The sequence below is a fragment of the Rissa tridactyla genome, chromosome 15, assembly GCF_028500815.1.
Source record: "Rissa tridactyla isolate bRisTri1 chromosome 15, bRisTri1.patW.cur.20221130, whole genome shotgun sequence".
Lineage (NCBI taxonomy): Eukaryota > Metazoa > Chordata > Aves > Charadriiformes > Laridae > Rissa > Rissa tridactyla.
The window spans coordinates 5,876,771-5,895,320 of record NC_071480.1 but is presented as its reverse complement, the minus strand read 5'-3'; the positions used below and the strand labels follow the sequence as shown (position 1 = coordinate 5,895,320).

Here is an 18,550-nt window from a genome sequence, read left to right as displayed (position 1 = left end):
GTATTGATTCTGTCTCATTCCATATAAAAGCTTAGCTCTTTAGGTATACCTTTGTTTTAACATAGATGTTTGTCTGCTGAATTTAGCATGAATACCTAGTAAGTCTGTAACTAATACTCTATCAGCTATTCGCGAGTATTCTGGATTCCAGCTACACTTCAAACTGTGATAAATGGAAGGAGATGTTGCTGGATAGCAGTAGGAAATGGTAATTTGCTCTCTTGGATTGTAAAATAATATATTGAATTGTTGCAAGGCAGACAAGTATCTAGTGGCTTTAAGGCTCTCTCAACCTGTGAAGGATGGTGTTGCTGCATGAAGCCAATCTATAGAAGTCAACTAGTTATGCTGAAGTTTGCTATATACAGTTATTTAAAACACTGGTGCACAAGAAACAGTAAAGATACGTGTTTGTGTGTAGCCTGATACTTAAAAAGACAGTTAAGGGAAAGGCATAGAACAGAGACGTTGTTGTGTAAACAAATGACTAGTAAGGACAGGTTTTGAGGAGGGGTGCCGAGATGTTAGTATGTCCTTAGCTATTCTTGAAATGTAAATTAAATAATGAGGATTTGTGTCAGCAAAGCAGACGTTTAAATTGTGCAGAGTTCAATCTGTGAGATTATACCCACTGTGAAACAATTCCATTTCTGTCCCTGTCTTCCAAGTGAATAGTTGGGCAAACCTGAAAACTAATGTCCAAATTTTGCACATTAATCTACTGAAAATCAGATTCTCCTCAGTGTGAATGACTTTTTTTTTCCCCCTCAAAAAAGACTTAAGGTAGATGATATAAAACAATGGTAAAATGTCACGAAAGACCAAATTAAATTGTAGTACCAACTATTTAAAAATTAAAGTAATCATCTTTGATCTTTTTGTCAAATGTATAGCTATTTATTCAATTTAAGAAAATCAGGAATAATGTGATACGTAGTTCAGGTCAAGGAAAAAGCCTTTGGTGTTCAGCTCCTGGAGCTTTACCCCCATTTTGGTCTGTACCCTGCTGTGCTGCGCTGTCACCTCGCAGTTTGTCCCTGGGACGGTTTATAATTGATGCTGTCGGTGCAGAAGTGCGTGCCTTCTACAGCCAGCGCAGGCCCGGCGAAAAAGGAAAGGCCGAAATTCAGGTTCTACCGAGATTTGAACTCGGATCGCTGGATTCAAAGTCCAGAGTGCTAACCATTACACCATAGAACCGCGTGGTGGCACTCGTTTCCGCGAGGCCGGGGAATAAATCTATAGCAAACAAACCTCCTTGGGAAAATCCTTGCTGTGCTTCCTGAGCATCTTAGATGGCTGGCCGAGAGCTTAATGCAACCTAAAGATTCGTATTTATTCTGCCTTTCTGCAACATTAATTATCTTCGTGGTATAATGACGATTATGATAATAATAATAATATTGGTGGTATGATAATAAGATGCAACATCAGAAAGCAAATACAAACAGCAGAAGAACATCTTTCAGGCACATAAACCGAGTCCTCACATGTGCACCTGAGTTGAGCGGGCTGCATCGTGCTTTTCTGATGCGTAATTCAGAATTATGTTTCCACACAGTTCATTCAGTGTAGAAATAAATTACTTACGTTTCAGTATACTATGGCATGTCTGAAATTTTTCGGATAAAACACAAACAATTAGCATAATTCTATGCTTTCTGTGTCTTTGACTTTAAATACGTTTTTCAGGTAGCACGGCACGTCAGTAGGTTACGGCAATCCAAAAGCCCATGAAAAACACAGCTTCCCTTAAACTCATTTTCCACGATTAATTGCCAGTAAAAGCATCTCCCCCTGCACAAAAGCTTCAGGTTCCACCGAGATTTGAACTCGGATCGCTGGATTCAGAGTCCAGAGTGCTAACCATTACACCATGGAACCGCTGAAAGTGACCCCCCGAACCGCTCCTATTGACCGCATCTTACACGAAAGAAAACAAAACTATTGTTTCTGCGAGTTCATAAATACACTCTTTGATTGACTTCTCTGCTATGTATTCTGCATGTATAAATTCTATGCACGAATTCCATTCTTCCTTTATTACAACATTTTACAGCACTGAAAATAATGCACATTTAGAGGTACTTTAACATTTCTCAGATCATGCAACTTAAAGCTTCAAATAGACTTTCAATACAATGTGCACTGACTTTTACTTCATATTTGTATACTCGTTTTGTTTTCATGCATTTTGGGCTGGGCATTTGCCTGCTATATTTGAGAAGAAGCAGGGGCCATTGTCACAACTGTTGTTTTAGTTTGACAGGTTTTTTTCCTCTCTTGGCATTACTTGACCAGTGCATAGGTAATAATTAAACAGGCAAAACATCGAAAAACCACAAACATATGCAAGGAGCTTTTTATGCATAATTAAAGCCATGGATCTGTTGGAGCGGGTCCAGAGGAGGCCACAAAGATGCTGCGAGGGCTGGAGCCCCTCTGCTGGGAGGACAGGCTGAGAGAGTTGGGAGGGTTCAGCCTGGAGAAGAGAAGGCTCTGGGGAGACCTCAGAGCCCCTTCCAGTCCCTAAAGGGGCTCCAGGAAAGCTGGGGAGGGACTCTGGATCAGGGAGGGGAGCCATAGGACAAGGGGGAACGGTTTTAAACTGGAAGAGGGGAGATTTAGATGAAATCTCAGGAAGAAATTCTTTCCTGTGAGGGTGGTGAGACACTGAGTTTAAAACTAAAAGAGGCGAGATTCAGACTAGATGTAAGGAAGAAATTTGTTATGATGAGGGTGATAAGACACTGGCCCAGGTTGCTCAGAGAAGCTGTGGATGCTCCACCCCTGGAAACATTCCAGGTCAGTTTGGACAGGGGTCTGAGCAACCTGATCTGGTGGAAGATGTCCCTGCTCATTGCAGTTGGGTCGCACTAGATGGCCTTTAAATGTCCCTTATAACCCTACTATTCTGTGATTCTGTGAAATCACCAAATCACACTAGAAGAAAATGTTGTTGTCATCATACCACTGGGTGTCTTGTGCTTCCTTCACTTGCACCCGCTACACTACATGTTGCCAGCACGGTTTGGGAAAAATAAGTATTCACACCACCAACCAAATCAGCACCCATAAACGCGCAACCAGCAGAAAATGAGCATTTTGCTAGCAGAGGATGGTTTCGATCCATCGACCTCTGGGTTATGGGCCCAGCACGCTTCCGCTGCGCCACTCTGCTGCTTAAAGAAAAAAAGGGGTCCCGCCCAGCCTTAGCCCTACCCGAGCCGCCCTGCCGCCCCTGCTCACCGTCCCCAGAGTGCTTTGCGCGTATTTGCATGCAGTGGGGTCACAGTCTCCGCTGGCTGCGCCCCCCCCGCCGACCGCCCCCCGCCCCGCCGGGGCAGCAGGGACGCGGGATACCGCGGTACGGCCCCTGCGCAAACCCACCGCCGCGGCTCCCCGGAGACCAGGGTCACCCTGTCCGGCAGGGACTCAGATCCTGGGGTTATAAATAGTCCAGGACAAGCACTAGCATTTGTGCTCGCTTCGGCAGCACATATACTAAAATTGGAACGATACAGAGAAGATTAGCATGGCCCCTGCGCAAGGATGACACGCAAATTCGTGAAGCGTTCCATATTTTTCACCGCCCTTTAACCCTCCAACACCCCCGCAGAACACAGTTCCATAGCTTTTTCCCACCCTTTAACCCTCCAACACCCCCCGCAGAGTACAGTCAGCATGGTAGGGACTGCTCTGGTTCGTGTCTCCTTCCTTTCATACTCCTGCTCTGTGCCCACTGACCTGGAAGGACAGGGACTGCAGCCCAGGTACTCCTGTGAGGGCACCTTACCTGACTCCACATCCTCCCTGCGCTGTGTGGGGCTCCTCCTCATGCCAAGCTCCTCAGGCTCAGGGCTAAACACACAGCTTGCTCCACAATCTTTCTTTAGCCCCTGCACCAACTGCAATACTACTTCACAAATTTACTATGGTTGCTGCAGACAAATCACTCAGAAAATTAGAAAGTCTCTCATGAGTTTTTTGGCCCTCCAAGGACTTGCCTCAGGACTCAAAGGACATTGATGCCACTGGCCACTACCTTTTTGTATTTTATCAAGTTTTGTTTCCCATGTTCCATTCTCTCTCATTTTTTTCTCTGGACATGGCAGTGTGGGTCCTGGCACTGAAAAGCCTCTCCTGCTCGCTGGATGCCACATGTTGCAAAGAGCCTTCTCTCTCTCTGTTCCCCACTCCTACCATCACAGTCCGTGCTGGATTCAGCGCTGACTCAGCTCATGCTGTCACTGAGAAAATCCGTGTCACTCTCCGCCTCAACTATGCACACGTGCTCTGTTTTACTTCTCATTCTGTTTGTAAATAATTGCAGGCCTCTTCCCATAAAACGGTTTAGGTTAGAAGGGACCTTAAAGATCACCTAGTTCCAATTCCATCTGCCTCACTGAGTGAATCTGGACGTTTGCGAGACGGACCCCGGAGTCTCGGCCCTGAAGGAGCGCCGGCTGGGCCGGGGCCGTCCCGAGACCCGCGTCCGCGCGCCCGCCACCGCCTCAGTGCTGTCAGGCGCGCGGCCCTTCCCGCCTCAGGCGGGGGCGGGAGGAGCGGCTCTGTGGCGTCATCAGCGCTGCGCCTACTCCCGTGTCACGTGGCGGGGGCGGCCCGGCCCATGAGGGCGGGAAGCGCCAGCCCGAGGCTGGGTGCTGAGGCGGTGTCGGCCCGCTCCGGGGCTCGGCTCTCCCGCTCCTGACTCGCCGGGGTGTGGGCAGCGGGTGCCGGTGCGAGGCTGCCGCCCCGTGGGTCTGGGGGAGCTCCACAGGCGGAGCTGCGGCCTCCTCAGGCCCTGTTGCGCATCCCTGTCAGGATTTTTGCCCCCAAATGTTTTTATTTTTGTGCGGGTCTTCTTAAGCAAAGCAAGCCCTCTCGCTGTCTTGAATTTTTTAACCAGAAGTGGTATTGCGGTGTAGTTAACCAAGTAATCTCTGCTCACGTGTTGACAGAAGTGGGATCCTGCTCCATCAAACTAGCGGTGTGACAGCATAAAGAGGTGGAAGTATTGTGTTGGTGCAGTAAATAGTACTTTTACGTTTAGTTAGAACTGTTGTAAAAACAGCAAAAAGCTTTAGCGGCTTGCTAAACTGTTAGAACAGGGGAGGATTTGGCAAAAATGGCAGCACTGAAGGCAGAGGTACAATCCAAAGGTACCGATGGCCAAATACCTCAACTTCCCTTGTTTAAAGATGTGTGTAGCAAAGCATTGAATCCATGGGCTATTTATCTTAAAGACAGAAAATTACTGTAAGAAAAATGAATTATTTTTAAAAGGCCTTTTACGAATAGGCAGTGCTTTTTTGGTTTTGGCATTAGGAATTTTGTTTCTATTCAATCTGAATTCTGTGATGGGGTGAGTGAAGCTAAATGAGGTGGATGGACGCTTTTTCGAAGAAAAAGCAGAACAGAAGCAGATGGTGAGGGGGAGAAAGTAAAAATAGGAAACATGAAGCAAATTATTGTTAGAGATGGTGTTTTGCTGTAGTGAAAATGTGCTACCTTATTGGTTTGATTACTCTGCTTGTGTTGTTCCAGTTCTGGGTTCTTTACCCAGTGTGCAAGAAACCTATCAACACACAGAGTTGAGATAGTTGTTTACTTCATGTCTGCACGGAGATGGGTGGTAACTCCACAAAACTAGCACACCCAGCTAAAATCGTGGTTGGTATTTATACAGTTAAATGCAACAGCTGTATCTAATATTCACCTCCTAGCTAGCCATTGGCTAGCTTCTTTCCTGCCTCGACTTAAAACAGCTCCTTTTAAATTCACTGTGATGTTCAGAAAGCAAGAGGCTTATTTGGATAGGGGGCTTTTTCTAGCTAGGAGGTGTGGTTTTCACATTGTAATGAGATTATAATGAGACAGTTCAACTTCAGTGCACAAATTTGGGGGACTTGGCTAATTAGGGTGAAAATGATACTGGTTCTCAAGGATGCATGTGACACTTTTCAATGATCTGTGTGATATATGTCTGTAACTTCCAACCTTCTTCCGTCCTTCCTTGAGACTCCCACTAGGTTTCATTATCTCAGTACGCTCTATCTTAAACATTGTCACCATAACCTTAAACCATTATTCCTCACTTGTTTGACTGTTCCTTCAAACTTTTTTTTTTACTTCAAGTTTTCTGCATGAGTTTTTATTGTGTTAGGTGCTATGCAGCATCATTTAGTTGCTTTTTAATATAAAAAATATTGTTAATTTTTTGCAGATATGACAACTTTGATGAAAGACTGAAGATGTGAAGCTCGTGTGAAAGAACTGAGATGTGATGAATCATCTTCAGCAGTGATTGATAAACGTAAGAAATTCTACTTTTGTATTAGTTTGCTCACACAGATCAAGATGCAGTGAGAATGCAGGTCTTGCTAGACTTCTGTACAGCTAATTTTTCTTGAATATACTAGTTCCTGTTTTGTATCATGAAGGCCCAAATGACCGAGAAGTCATTTTTGAAAATGAACATGCTTTCTGAAAGTCTACACCTTAAACCTTTGTGTCAATCTATCTTTTGTATCCTGTTCTTAATAAATTGTGTTGTTATGAGAGCATTAAGGATTTTAACACAAGCAAAGAGTCTTGTGGAATGAATTGTGTAGTGATAAATCTTGTGCTTTTCCATCTTATTCTTAGTTTTCTTTTTATATAGTTGCCACTGATTCTGTTTCAGGTTAGAAGGGAAACAGACTGGTTAAAGCTCTTGATGATGAGAGACTTGGTCTTTGTGGGGGGGCTAATTAATGTCACTGCTGTGCTCTATTTTTTAAAGGGGTATCAGTATTGCACTGGAACATCGAAATACATGACTTTGTGCTAGGGTCATAAATCAATTTTTGTCTAGGAATAACATTTTTGTAAAAACTGGCTCAAAAAGTAAAGTAAAGAATCACTGCAGTATGATATTATAAAACCCAAAATATGAAGTGGGATCTAAAAGGGATTCAGTTCATGGAGCACGTGTCTTTCCATGCCTGCTTAACGGAATGGTTTGGATCCACCTTCTTGTTTTCAAAGTCTTTAATTCACTGATAACTGGAAACTGGGAGAATATACCAGATCAAGCATCCCCATGCATTCTGGAAATGGGATACTTAGCTAGATAAACTTGGTCTCTGCATGATTTTTATTCTATATAAATTACTTACTATATGAAGAAGTTTGTATTTGCATTTCCAGGGAGCAGTTTTTCAATTATGTCTCACAAATATATATATAAAACATGAAATAAATGGGGTATTTTAACATATTGCTGGGTTTACTGATTACTCTTATAGCAAAATAGGGCATTTTATATTGAAAATTACATGCTTCAGGAGCCAGTGGGCTTCATAAGGTTTTAAGGTACATTACTGCTGTGCTTACATTTGGAAGCTAAATTTGCAGGGGCTCAAAGAGCAGAAGTTTGCTCTGGAAACTAATAAAGCACAGTAAAATATTTATCAGCAGCAAGGTGACAGTATAGCCAGGATTTTCAGTGAGAAGCTGATGATAAGAGGAGTGAGTGAGTTTAACTAATGTAGCGGAGAGACTGCTATGAACTATATAAACCTCTTAAATTCTTTCCTGTGTGACCGCAGTTGCGGTTCAGGAGGAGGCAGCATGCTGCACCTGGTGCCTTCAGATACATTTCTTTGCATTGCTGTGGAATGCTTAACCTTTGCTGAGCCTGGGGTATCGGCTTTGAAATTTCATTCCTAAGTGGCAGCTGCTGCTGCTGCTTTATAACATACACTTCATTGTACTGGGAATGCATGTTTATTAAAGGACTTGGGTGAAACAGTTCAGGGGCAAAATATTAACCTTACTGACATGCACATCCAAGTGGTAAAATCAGTGTTAATGGAAATATTGATGGGATTAAAAGCATTCCCATGCTGTCTCTCACACAGCCAGAATCAGCTGAAGTAGGAGAAATTAATACTGACCAGCAGGCTTCCTTAATGAGAAGAACAGAAAAAAACCACAAATATGGCAAGATACATTAACTTAAAAAGCTTTGTTTTTTTTTTTTATCTATTTATTCATTATTGAGAACACAGGCATGCACCTTTACTTTTAAATGCTATTTTTAACTTTACAAGCATAACAGCAGTAGCTTGCTTAACTTACTAACTTAGCATAAAAGGTGAGTCGGGGCATACTTGCTTTTGTTTCAAAATGACTTGGTGGAAGTAAACATTGTTAGTACCTCCTTGCTTCTCCCAGCAGCTTCCTGATTTCAAGATAAACAGAAATTTATAAGCACACAACAGCTTTTAGTGGTTAACACAGTTCCAGTATTTGGAATGTTTATCTACTTATACAGACGATAACTATATTTGTGAAGGCAGTCAGAAGCAGCTAAGTATGAAAAGCCTCTTAAATAGTCATATTTACTTGGAAACAGTATGACCATGTGTATATTTTACAGAAATAATGGTGATAGAGGAGGAATTATCTCATATTTAAATGAAAACAGTAAAATACAAGGAATTACCTTTATGTACGTGTATCACTAAGAATTTGTGCTATTTTGAGAGAACGTTTAATTATGAAATTCTTTTAGAACTTACTTCTCTATTAATTCACACACTAAAATGTGTCATGAAAATCTGCTCACATACTGTTGTTGTAAATGATAAAAGACAGTGAAATGTATTTCAGGGCATGGTGGCCTTTTTTCTTCAGTTCTTTATTTTCAAGCTATGTAAATGTTGGACAAAAACCAAACAGAAGATTTTGTTTCGGTCATTCAGCTGATTCGGCAAATGCAAATAAATATTTCGGTAAGTCTCCAGTCATCTACTAGTTCTTGAACTTGTTTGACTCGTTCCTGTGAGTCTACCAAAACTGGCAGTAGAAATAATAAAAAAAAAAATTGGCAGGTATGATCGTAGCTCTTGTTGTTTAGATAAAATTATCCATGAATTTTGCTAGCGACCTTGGTCTGTCTTTTTAGTCATTTATTTAAAAATGCAGTTTATGTAAGCAGAAGTGTGTGGAAGTGCTAAGAAACTGGCAGAACGTATGCTGTGTGCAGTGTCATTAGAATACACAGATTCCAAACTTGTGTTCCAAATTTTTCCTTGTGTTACTGATTTAGTATTTCCCTTCCGACAGGAAATCCAGATTTCCAACGTTTTCTGCTCTGCAGAGGAAGACTCTGGTTTTGTCTCCAAATCCACGGCCTTTCAGAAGGTAAAATTGTAATATCGTATTTTGGCAATTCGTGCTGGGAATTGTTGGCTGGAAAACCAGTGTGGTTTTATTGTTCGTAGCACATTTACTGGAGTTTGTTGTTAAATGAATATTTAAAAAGTGCGTTGCGTTACCTGCTTCCCCGCGGCTCCCGTGACCCGCAGCAGCAGGTGTTACCTCACGCTCCCTTTCGGCTGTAGTGAATTGCGTGGTCTAACACTTCAAACAGGCTTTGAGCCGCTTTCCTTAGAACCGGTGCGGGACCATCACGGAGCGCGCCTTGCCGACGTCAGCGTGACGCAATACTAAAGGAGGCCGTTCCTCGCGCGGGGCGGGACTAAGCTGTGACGCCGTCAGCTCCGGTGCCGCTGTCGCTGCTGCGTCATCAGCGCGCGCCAGTCACGTGCCCCGTGTTTATTTTCCCCCTCGTCGCTGCCGGTGCGGCGGGGCCGGTGAGTGGCCGACCTCAGCGGCCTCCCCGGGGGCAAGGGGCGGAAGGCGGCGGGGCCTGCCTGGAAGCGCGCGCGTCCCCAGCCGCCTCCGTGGAGAGACGGGGCGGGAGCGGGCCGAGCCCCCGGCGGGGCGGGGGGCAGGTGCCGCCGGGCCTTCCTTCGGGCGCGGGGCCGGGAGCGGGCGGGAGCCGCTCTCATCTCTAGCGGTTTGGGTTCTCATCGCCGTGATGATTCCGAGCGCTGAGGTGCAGCCCGCTGCTCCGAGCCGCGTCTCACTAAACAGTCTGCTCGTTACTCCTAGGCTTACGATGTCGCTGCCGGCAAAGAGATGTGGAAGGCCGCCTGTCTTGTCTTTTCTGGAAAAGAAAAAGAGAAAACAAAGCCTTGATAGGAGAAGGGGGAAAACGAGGATTTATGTGGGGAGTCATATTGACCGCTGGTTGACACTTAAAGAAAAGCTGGATTTCAGAAATGATGCAGAAGTGGCAGGGTTTTTACTGGATTTGTGAGTAGACTGTCACAATGCTCCCCTGTTTGCTAATGCCAAGTAAATAATTCTTAGCATTAATACCAACTGTGTATTTTCTTTCTAGGTATGACAGCTACGACCCATTGTCAAAAGCTCCGATCCGTTCCCTTCCCCAGGGCGTGAGAAGACTTACTGTGAAAGAGGAGCAAGTGTTGTCAGGCAGCACTTCTTTAATAGCAGCTGACGGAACGTTAGTAGCTCTCTTTGTATGTGAAGGGTGGATTAAATGTTTTTCTTGATAGTACTTTAAAAGACTGTAGCTGACATTTCAAGGAAGTGGGGCAGAGCTTTTATAAGTAAGGGGAAAGCATACAGCTAATTTTATTAAAATGGAAGATTATTTGATAGCCTTTGTAGAACAGCTTATGTATTTGTTTTGTTATTTGTATCACTGAGCACATAATACTAGTCCAGATGAAATAGAAACAAAAGTTTTTTGCAGAGAAAATGTTTCAATTAACAATTTGGGTTGAATTTGCAGGTATGACAATGATGACCAGTTGTCTAAAGAATCTGCTTGTTCTGCACTCGGAGATGTGAGAATTGTAACTGTGAAAGAAGAGAGAGAGATGCCGCATGGCTGCTTGTCAACAGAGACAGATGACACGTTAGTGATACTATGGTTTTTTTTTTCCTGTTTTGCATTTGAAAATATTTTGCATTGATTTTGATTATCACTTTTAATTTTGTGTATTAGAAACTCACGTCATTCATGCTCTCATTCGTTATCTAAAAACATCTTGGTACATACTGGTTGGTCCAGTCCTTCTGAGGTAAGAATCTGAGAGAGATTTTGGAAAAGTTGCAAGACTCTTAGGAGTACACACAACAAACTTGCTTGTTCAGTGGCTGCCATCCTTAATTGTGTACAAGATTCATAGTGGAACAAGAAAATAGCCAGTACTTTACACATATCCCAGTCACTTTAGTAAGCAGTTAGATTTTTACAGTAGTACAGTCTCCAGCCAAGTGCAATTGCATGTGCTTTAACCTTTCTCAAAAGAAAAATGTTTCATTGTTGACTGAGTGATATTACATACAAAGTGACATGTTAACCTATCTAAAAATAGTGCCGCGCTCAACGAGGCAACTACACCATCAGTCGACTGCTGATTTCTTTTACTGCAGTGTCATCAGTAACTGAGGCATTCACAGTTGAGATCAGAGGAGCCTCAAATAGGTATGCTTGTCCATTACTCTTTATTTAGGTTTCAATTATCCACATCAGTGTTACTGAATAATTGTAATTTTGTCCATGTCTTAGTTATCTGACCTTTAAAAAAATGTATCTTTTAATGTGTGCAGGGGGCCACTGAGAAGCTAGGACATTGCATTGGCATTGCATGGTGTGTCCAAACCCCTCGCTAATACGGTGAAGTATGTAACGTGTGTAGCATGTTTGTCTGAATCTTGTTTTTCACTGTGTGTTTGCTTGTGACTTTCCTAATTCTTCTTACTTTTGATTTTAGTAGGTGAACAAGTTGGGGTTCTGAAAGCAATTCTGTGGCACAGAAGAATTCTTGGAAGCTAGGTCAGGAGAAAATAAATACCAGTGCTGATGAAGCTGACAAATACAAGTACATTCTTCAAAATAGCATTTTTTTTCTGGCAATATAATTTAGTTTGGAGTGCAACAATAAGTGAACTCCTGGGACTGATTTGATACAGGTGAGACAGAGGATTTGTTCTTAATAGATTGCTTATTTCAGCCTCTGAGATGTGAGAAATACTGTGAAAAGTTGTTTGGTATGAGAGAAACTTTCTGCTTCCCTAAAAGGTAAGGTATATGATGCTTTGCTATAGTCTCACGATATCTATGTGAAGAGGCTGGACAAATGACCAGGCATGTATGCAGTGGTAATTGTATAAAGCTAAGAAATGACAGTTCTATAAGAATAGAGATTAAAAAGCTAGAAGGCTTTCATGGGACGGACTTCCTAGGGCATGCTGCGTTATTCTAGGGAATATATACTTACCAGGAGTAGTTGTATGACCTCTCTATGAGGAAAATAATTGTTTTGTGTTTCAGTGTTTGAACACCACAGTACAGCAGCGCAGTAGAGTGATGATGTTATAGAGGGATTCTTACTAGCTGTGGGATATCCATACAGTGCTCGAGTGATTTGCCCACAGTCATGTTGGTAGCTGAACTTTGGGTCTTAAAAGTAAGACTAAGCTCGAATTATTGATTCAGTGTTTTAGATGTGTGGGCAAAATTCTTAACTTTTGTAGAAGATAGTGGTTTTCCTTTGGAAAGGAACAGTGGTTATGTTAATGTATACTTTTATTTTAATTCTTGTTTTTTAAAGGTGTGGTACTGCACTTCCTATTGAAGGGTGGAGATGAAGGCAGGTATTTCCTGCTTTCCAGGCATCTGGGTGTTATATTTTCCCATCGCTGTTATTGTTTTGGGCCTGACGGAGTACATCTTTTCATGTACTGGGGCCAGTACATGAAAGGCCAGGAAAAGAACAAGGTCTCGTTGAAGGGGCTTTATTAACAACTTCTGAATTACTAGTTATAAAGCAGCTGTTGTACTCTAGGCCTTCTGCTATCTAGTCTAGTTTAGGTTGGCTAAACACTAACCGTTGAGGAACTGCAAATCTCAAAGATAACGGAGCAAGAACACCATTGATGAAGCAGGTGAATTTAAGTGTTAATGTTTGGTTTCTATGTTGTTTATGGAGCCTTGCCTGATGGTGTTAGCTTTCAGAGGAGGTGGAGAAACAGTGAGGGAGTCAAGTCGCAGGGATTTCAAGATTCCTACCAGGTGAAACGGCATGGAGTTTTTGAACTCTGGCTTTTGTGAAGAGTTGGAATGTTGAAATAACACAGGAAGAGAAGAATGTATGGAAATCTTATTTAAAGTATTATTAGCAGGGCATAGCCAAAGGGAAGTGTTACTGAGCCATGTCCAGTTAGGTTCCTGAATACCTTCAGTTCTTCTCTAATGTTTCTGTTATTAACTTCCAACTTTAACATTTAGAATACTAACCAAGCTTGATTCAAATTATTTTTCTGGGTTACGTGTAACAAGTGCAAAACTGTCAAAGCAGATAATAAACAATTTATTGTTTTTTCTTTAATGTTTCTTACTTACTCTGACATTAAAATTGAAGAATGATGAGTCGAAGTAGTTGAATAGGGTTTTTTGAGAAGGCTTTAGGGGATTTGGGATTCTTTTACTTCTGCATTACTCTGAGTGATGGTGATTCAAAAACTCCTTTAGCTGGACCTTTATCAATGGGACAGATTCTCCTGATAGAACTGACTTTCCTGGGATTTGGTTACGGAATGTGTCTTTTTGCCTTGGTTCACTAAGAAATGAAACAGAATACAAATACACAATAAATACCTGAAAGTGTCACAGCAGTTTGGTGAGGAAAACTGAAACCTGTCAGATGAGTTGGTGTCAGTCAGTAGTAAAGGATTAGTTGGGAAGCCCCTACTTTGAAGGTAGGCTTCAGCTTCAGCCTCTCCTAAAATGAGTAGCAACTCCTTTTATAACAATTTTTGCGACGTAATTTTTCTCACAGTCATGGGATCTTGCAAGAGTCTGTATTGCAGAACCTCTCTTTATCTTAACTAGTCTACTGTCTGAAAAGTTGTACAATTGCTGTCCAGTCAAGGCAGTTGTAAAGTGTAATTCCCTAACTTGGGAAGAAAATAATCTTGAGGAAACATCCAGCAAACTGTAAACGCTGAAGACTTACCATGACACTAGTGTGAACAGCTGAGGAGTTTCTTGAGAAGCAGGAAAGTAAAACTTAAATTCCATTTAAAAGAAAAAGGGAGGTGGGGGGGAAATAACCTGCGTCATAGGACGGCTTCCTGTGCTCTACCAACAAATTGATTTTCAATGCTTTGTTTTGAATAGTCTGCATTCAAACTAAGTCTGGCCAAAGTATAAAATAATTATTAATTGAACTAAAAGACTCTGCATGTATTGGTTTTGATCTTCAGCATTCACAGTTTGTTTTTAATTAAAAAAAAAAAAACCACACACATGCCACCACCACCCCCTGACAAACCACAATCTGTGGTTACTTCACTGATGTAACTTGAAAGTGAAAGTGTAACACTGCTTTTCCTTACAGAAAATTGAGTGCTTAGTCTAAGACACTTAATTAAATAATTTACTTTATTGTAATGCTAAATGTTGATCTGTATTTCACTATAGTGGAAACCTATGTATATGCATCATAAAAGCAGAAGATGTTGGTCTGATTATATGTATTACACATACAAAAGCACAATGGAATTATTGTAATATTTTCCATTATTTCAAAGTTAAAAGGTTATATTAGGGGAATGTACTTGCCTAGACATGCTGTGTGAAACAAGGCAAACATATTTCATATTGCGATATTTAAATGTCACATGGTAACTGTTACCATTGTGTTACTTTTCAGGGTGACCAGCAAGAAGAAAATCAAGCTCTTGCATAACAGTACTGGGGCAGGTTTTGTTCCCTTTTGATTTTGCTGTGAGAGTATTGTGAACTATAAAGAACTACTGTAAGTTGTATGAAATCATGTTACTTGTTGAACAGCACATTAAACTTAATTACCTAAAGTTTTGTTGTGTTATGTTAACATTAATAAAGTGCGTGGAGCGGATTATTTCACTGTGAGAGTCTGTATGTAGTTCTCGGAAGGGCAACAAGAAACAACAAGCCAGAATGCTAAAAGGTATTGTTCAAGCTTATTCAGAATTTATTAACTTTCTGTAGGTTGCCTTAATGAAGGAGTTCCTCACCTTTTCTTTAAAACTCAAAAGGCTAAAATAAAAACAACATTCTAATAGCAGTTGCAGCATCAAGCATGCTTCCATCCTGATTGCCTTTCTGGGAATGCTTTTTCTTAGGAAACAAACTTAACATATCCCACATACCGGAAGGTATTCTTGCAGGTTAATGATGCACTTAAAAATGATGGGTAAAAATACTGGACTACATCGCGTGTTGTGTTAGTGCCTTCTAAAAAATGAGTAATCGAGATCAGATATTATGTCGTTTATCTAAATGTATTTTCATTACTGGATAATTTGATCTCTTGTTTTGGCTTTTGATACTACTTAAGCTGATTAATGATGCCTCTTAATTTTTTCTTTTCTTAACAAAGATGAAATAAGTGTGGAGTAGTTTCAGTAACTGAAGTTCAACAGAATAGCGTTGGCAGTTCTGAATTTGTTTTGTAGTTACTAAGTATGAGTAATCCTGGAAAGTTTTTAACTGAGAAACTGTGAAATTAGTATGGTTGTATTCAATATATGTTTGTCAGAAGGACAGAAACTCCCAATCTTCTGATTTTTTTTTTTTTTCCTTTAACTATACACTTTCATAAGTGTTTAGGTCTTGATCTTACAGTATTCAAGCCAGCTGGGTTTTCCCACCAACTTACATTAGAACAGCCTCTCTCTATAGAGGAATTCCCCTAATTAGGTCATTACACTCAACACTCAGTTTTTTTAATGAGCTGCTTCACTTCACCTGCTATAAGAACCTGCTTCTCCTAAATATTCTTTTGTTGCTTTCGAAGTATAAAAATTCAACATTATCTTATTAACAATATCTCTTTTGCCAAGTATTGCACAGGTAGCTGCTTTTTTTTTAATTGTCGAAGATCATTTGTTGACGCTGTCTCAAAATGGAAACACCACTTCCCATGTCTGCGTTCTCTCTTTGCTCTGTAGCTTTCAGATTTTTCTTTGACTGCCAAGCAGTCATTCATGGAAATGACTCAGTTTGGCTCACAGAAAAAGTACGACTAGTGACAGCAGTTCTCACTGAAGTGTCCTTCAGTGCTCTCGGATTTTCTGTTGTCAGTGTCATACTGAAAAGGGAAGAAGAGTCTGCCTTTAGTATAATCAGTTACACTTTTCTCCAAAGTCTACACGATCAGCAGAAGAATCTGCAACTGGAGCAGCTTATTGCAGTGAGGAGCTCTGCCCTTCTGTGGCATTTGAGCACCATCTCGTCAGTCTGTTCAGCCTCATTCTTGTGCCTTTATAAAAGCACACTAAAAATATTTATTTAATGACTTATTCTTGTGGAAGTAAACTGATACTGCAAATGCATGATATTTTAAGGTGTGCTCACTACATGAAATTACTGCTAGAATGATTATTCTGGTGCATAGTACTTGAATATAGTATGATTCAGCCCATACTAATGTGCTTCCCCCAAAACCTCCCATTAGACTTTTCAAGAGAAAAGTAGACTTTTTAAAATGACCTTTTGTAATGTTATAATATGCATGGATGGTATATTTTTGGGTTCTTACATCAACATGTGCTTTTGAATATCTGACTTCTGTAGAGTAGAATATTATCATTAGTATTTTCCAGTAAATTTTGCAGAATAGTGAATGGTGATGATTCTGAAACAAAGTTCTTGCTTCTGCCAAGAATGTGACAAGAGCAAGGGCTATGCTTTTGTCAAAACAGCTGAGTAAGTGTTTCTGCACCCATGGGTCTATGGGAATTGCTGAACTTGAATATGTTCAAATGTCAGCACTCAATCTATAAAAATTGCTTACACTGTTGTTCCAATGTTACATTAAGAATATACACTTAGAATTGCTTTAAGCAAAATATCCAGTTGGGTTCTTGGCAATACTGAGTATAGGTTCTGACCCAAGTAATGTGAAAATGAGAATAATTTTCTATATGGGTTTGTAGTGAAAGGTAAACAGTAAAAACACTGAATTTTTTTTTTTTTTCATTTTGTGCTTGTAATGTGGCTTTACTGTCCCGGTTGGTGTCCCTAGGGCTGTGGTTCTGTCAAATCTTTTGAAATGTGAGTGTTTAAGTATGTAAACTGGGAAACCCAAATAAGAACGGGTTCTGTGTTGGAACGTACATTTCAAACCGTTATCTAAAGAACTTAAGTTACAATGCAGCAGTTTTCATACTACTAATGGAAACTTCCTAGTCCATTATTTTACCTTTACAAGAAGTAATTTTCTAAAACCACAATAATTACAATTGTGCTCTTAGTTCAATTAACTTAGTATTACATGAAAACTTAATATGTTTTGTTCAGGAAAGGTGATTTGTTCTATATTGTGACTTGCTTGTGTACTAAAAAACCTACAACACTTGTTTTTAAAAAAAAAAAAAAAAAAAAAACAAAAAAAAAAACCCAAAAAAATCAAAAAAACCCCACCCAGCTCTTGTAGCTTTCTTTGTGAAAAAAATAGTTTTATAGATTGTTACCTACACCACTTGGGGAGGAGGAGAGTGGAGCTGAGGTGAGACAGACTGGCGTATGTTACTCCAGAAAGTAATAGTGCTTCAACACCCTATTTTCTTGTCATTTAGAATGGCTGTTTAATTCTTCAGCTCTTTTCTTATTCGGAATGCCTGTCTATAAGGCTTGGTCATACAGTCAAAAGGTCAGGAGGCAGCTGAATGCTGTACCTATACACATTATTTAAGAATGTAACAAGGATGGAGGAATCTGGTTTTATTCTGAATTCTTCAGGCTTAGTAGATCATCTTGTTCAAGTTGCTTCTCTTTCCTCTTTTTTATCTTGTGTTAAAATAGGAGTGAGTTCCAAATGTAACTTCTATAAGGCATGATTGCTTGCCTGTAAAAAAGATTTAATAGTATGAAATACTATCATAAGTGTGTTGATACTTGTCATTACTTTTTCAAGAAATGTTTATGTCCTGTGTCTGTTAGTGACATGTCCTTTGGGCTTCTAACTCAAGGCATCCTGAAGGAGTTTCAACACCGTGTCATGCTCAGCACGTTCTCATGAGTCACTGCTGAAAATACTGAGCAGTGGATGTCAGAAGGGAAAATGCATCAAAGGAGGAATTCTGAAGGTAGGAGTAGTGGAGTTTCAGTTTGAGACGTGTAAATTAAATGTGGGTTAGAGAGGAATGGTGAACCTGAACGTTTTTTGTGGTTTGGGTGGTTACCTGTTTCAGGACAAACCTACTTCCTCTCTCTTCTGATGTCTCAGCAGAAGCAATTAATACTTCATCCCTTTGTAATTCCAGAGAGATTCCTCACCGCTACAGGAGTCAAAGATCTGGGTAGTGAGGACTGTGTTTTCATGAAGCTGAGGATTCAGCAGATAAACTGGATACTTGTGAGATCAGATAGAGCTGGTGAGAAGTTTTACGTCTTTGCCACCTCACTTGGGTCATAAAGCAATACTTTCTTCTGTACTTCTTATGTATAAATGTAAAACTGGTGTGTATTTAAGGTATCAAAATCCGTCTACCACTCAGTGATGTTGGTAATCTTGCTTCACATGCAGTATTCAGTGTAGGTTTATCTATAGACTGGCTAGGGTATCTAGAATGAAAGAGGGCAGGTGTGTTTGAGTGTATGTATGTGTATACAAACACACTCCCACTCTCC

At 40.8% G+C, this 18,550-nt stretch overlaps 1 long non-coding RNA gene and 4 other non-coding genes across 5 annotated transcripts; 1 reads left to right on the top strand and 4 right to left on the bottom strand.

Annotated features, from left to right (window-relative positions):
• Positions 1-1,128: 1,128 nt before the first annotated feature.
• TRNAQ-UUG (transfer RNA glutamine (anticodon UUG)) lies at positions 1,129-1,200 on the bottom strand. The gene has a single exon. It is a non-coding gene; the product is annotated as a tRNA-Gln (tRNA).
• Positions 1,201-1,812: 612 nt separating this feature from the next.
• Positions 1,813-1,884, bottom strand: TRNAQ-CUG (transfer RNA glutamine (anticodon CUG)). The gene has a single exon. It is a non-coding gene; the product is annotated as a tRNA-Gln (tRNA).
• A 1,225-nt stretch (positions 1,885-3,109) lies between these two features.
• TRNAM-CAU (transfer RNA methionine (anticodon CAU)) lies at positions 3,110-3,181 on the bottom strand. Its single transcript has one exon. It is a non-coding gene; the product is annotated as a tRNA-Met (tRNA).
• Positions 3,182-3,480: 299 nt separating this feature from the next.
• LOC128918184 (U6 spliceosomal RNA) lies at positions 3,481-3,587 on the top strand. The gene has a single exon (XR_008469456.1). It is a non-coding gene; the product is annotated as a U6 spliceosomal RNA (small nuclear RNA).
• A 4,409-nt stretch (positions 3,588-7,996) lies between these two features.
• Positions 7,997-9,419, bottom strand: LOC128917896 (uncharacterized). The gene is made up of 2 exons (XR_008469398.1): positions 9,327-9,419; positions 7,997-9,240 (listed from the first exon to the last, which is right to left on the bottom strand). It is a non-coding gene; the product is annotated as an uncharacterized LOC128917896 (long non-coding RNA).
• Positions 9,420-18,550: the final 9,131 nt, after the last annotated feature.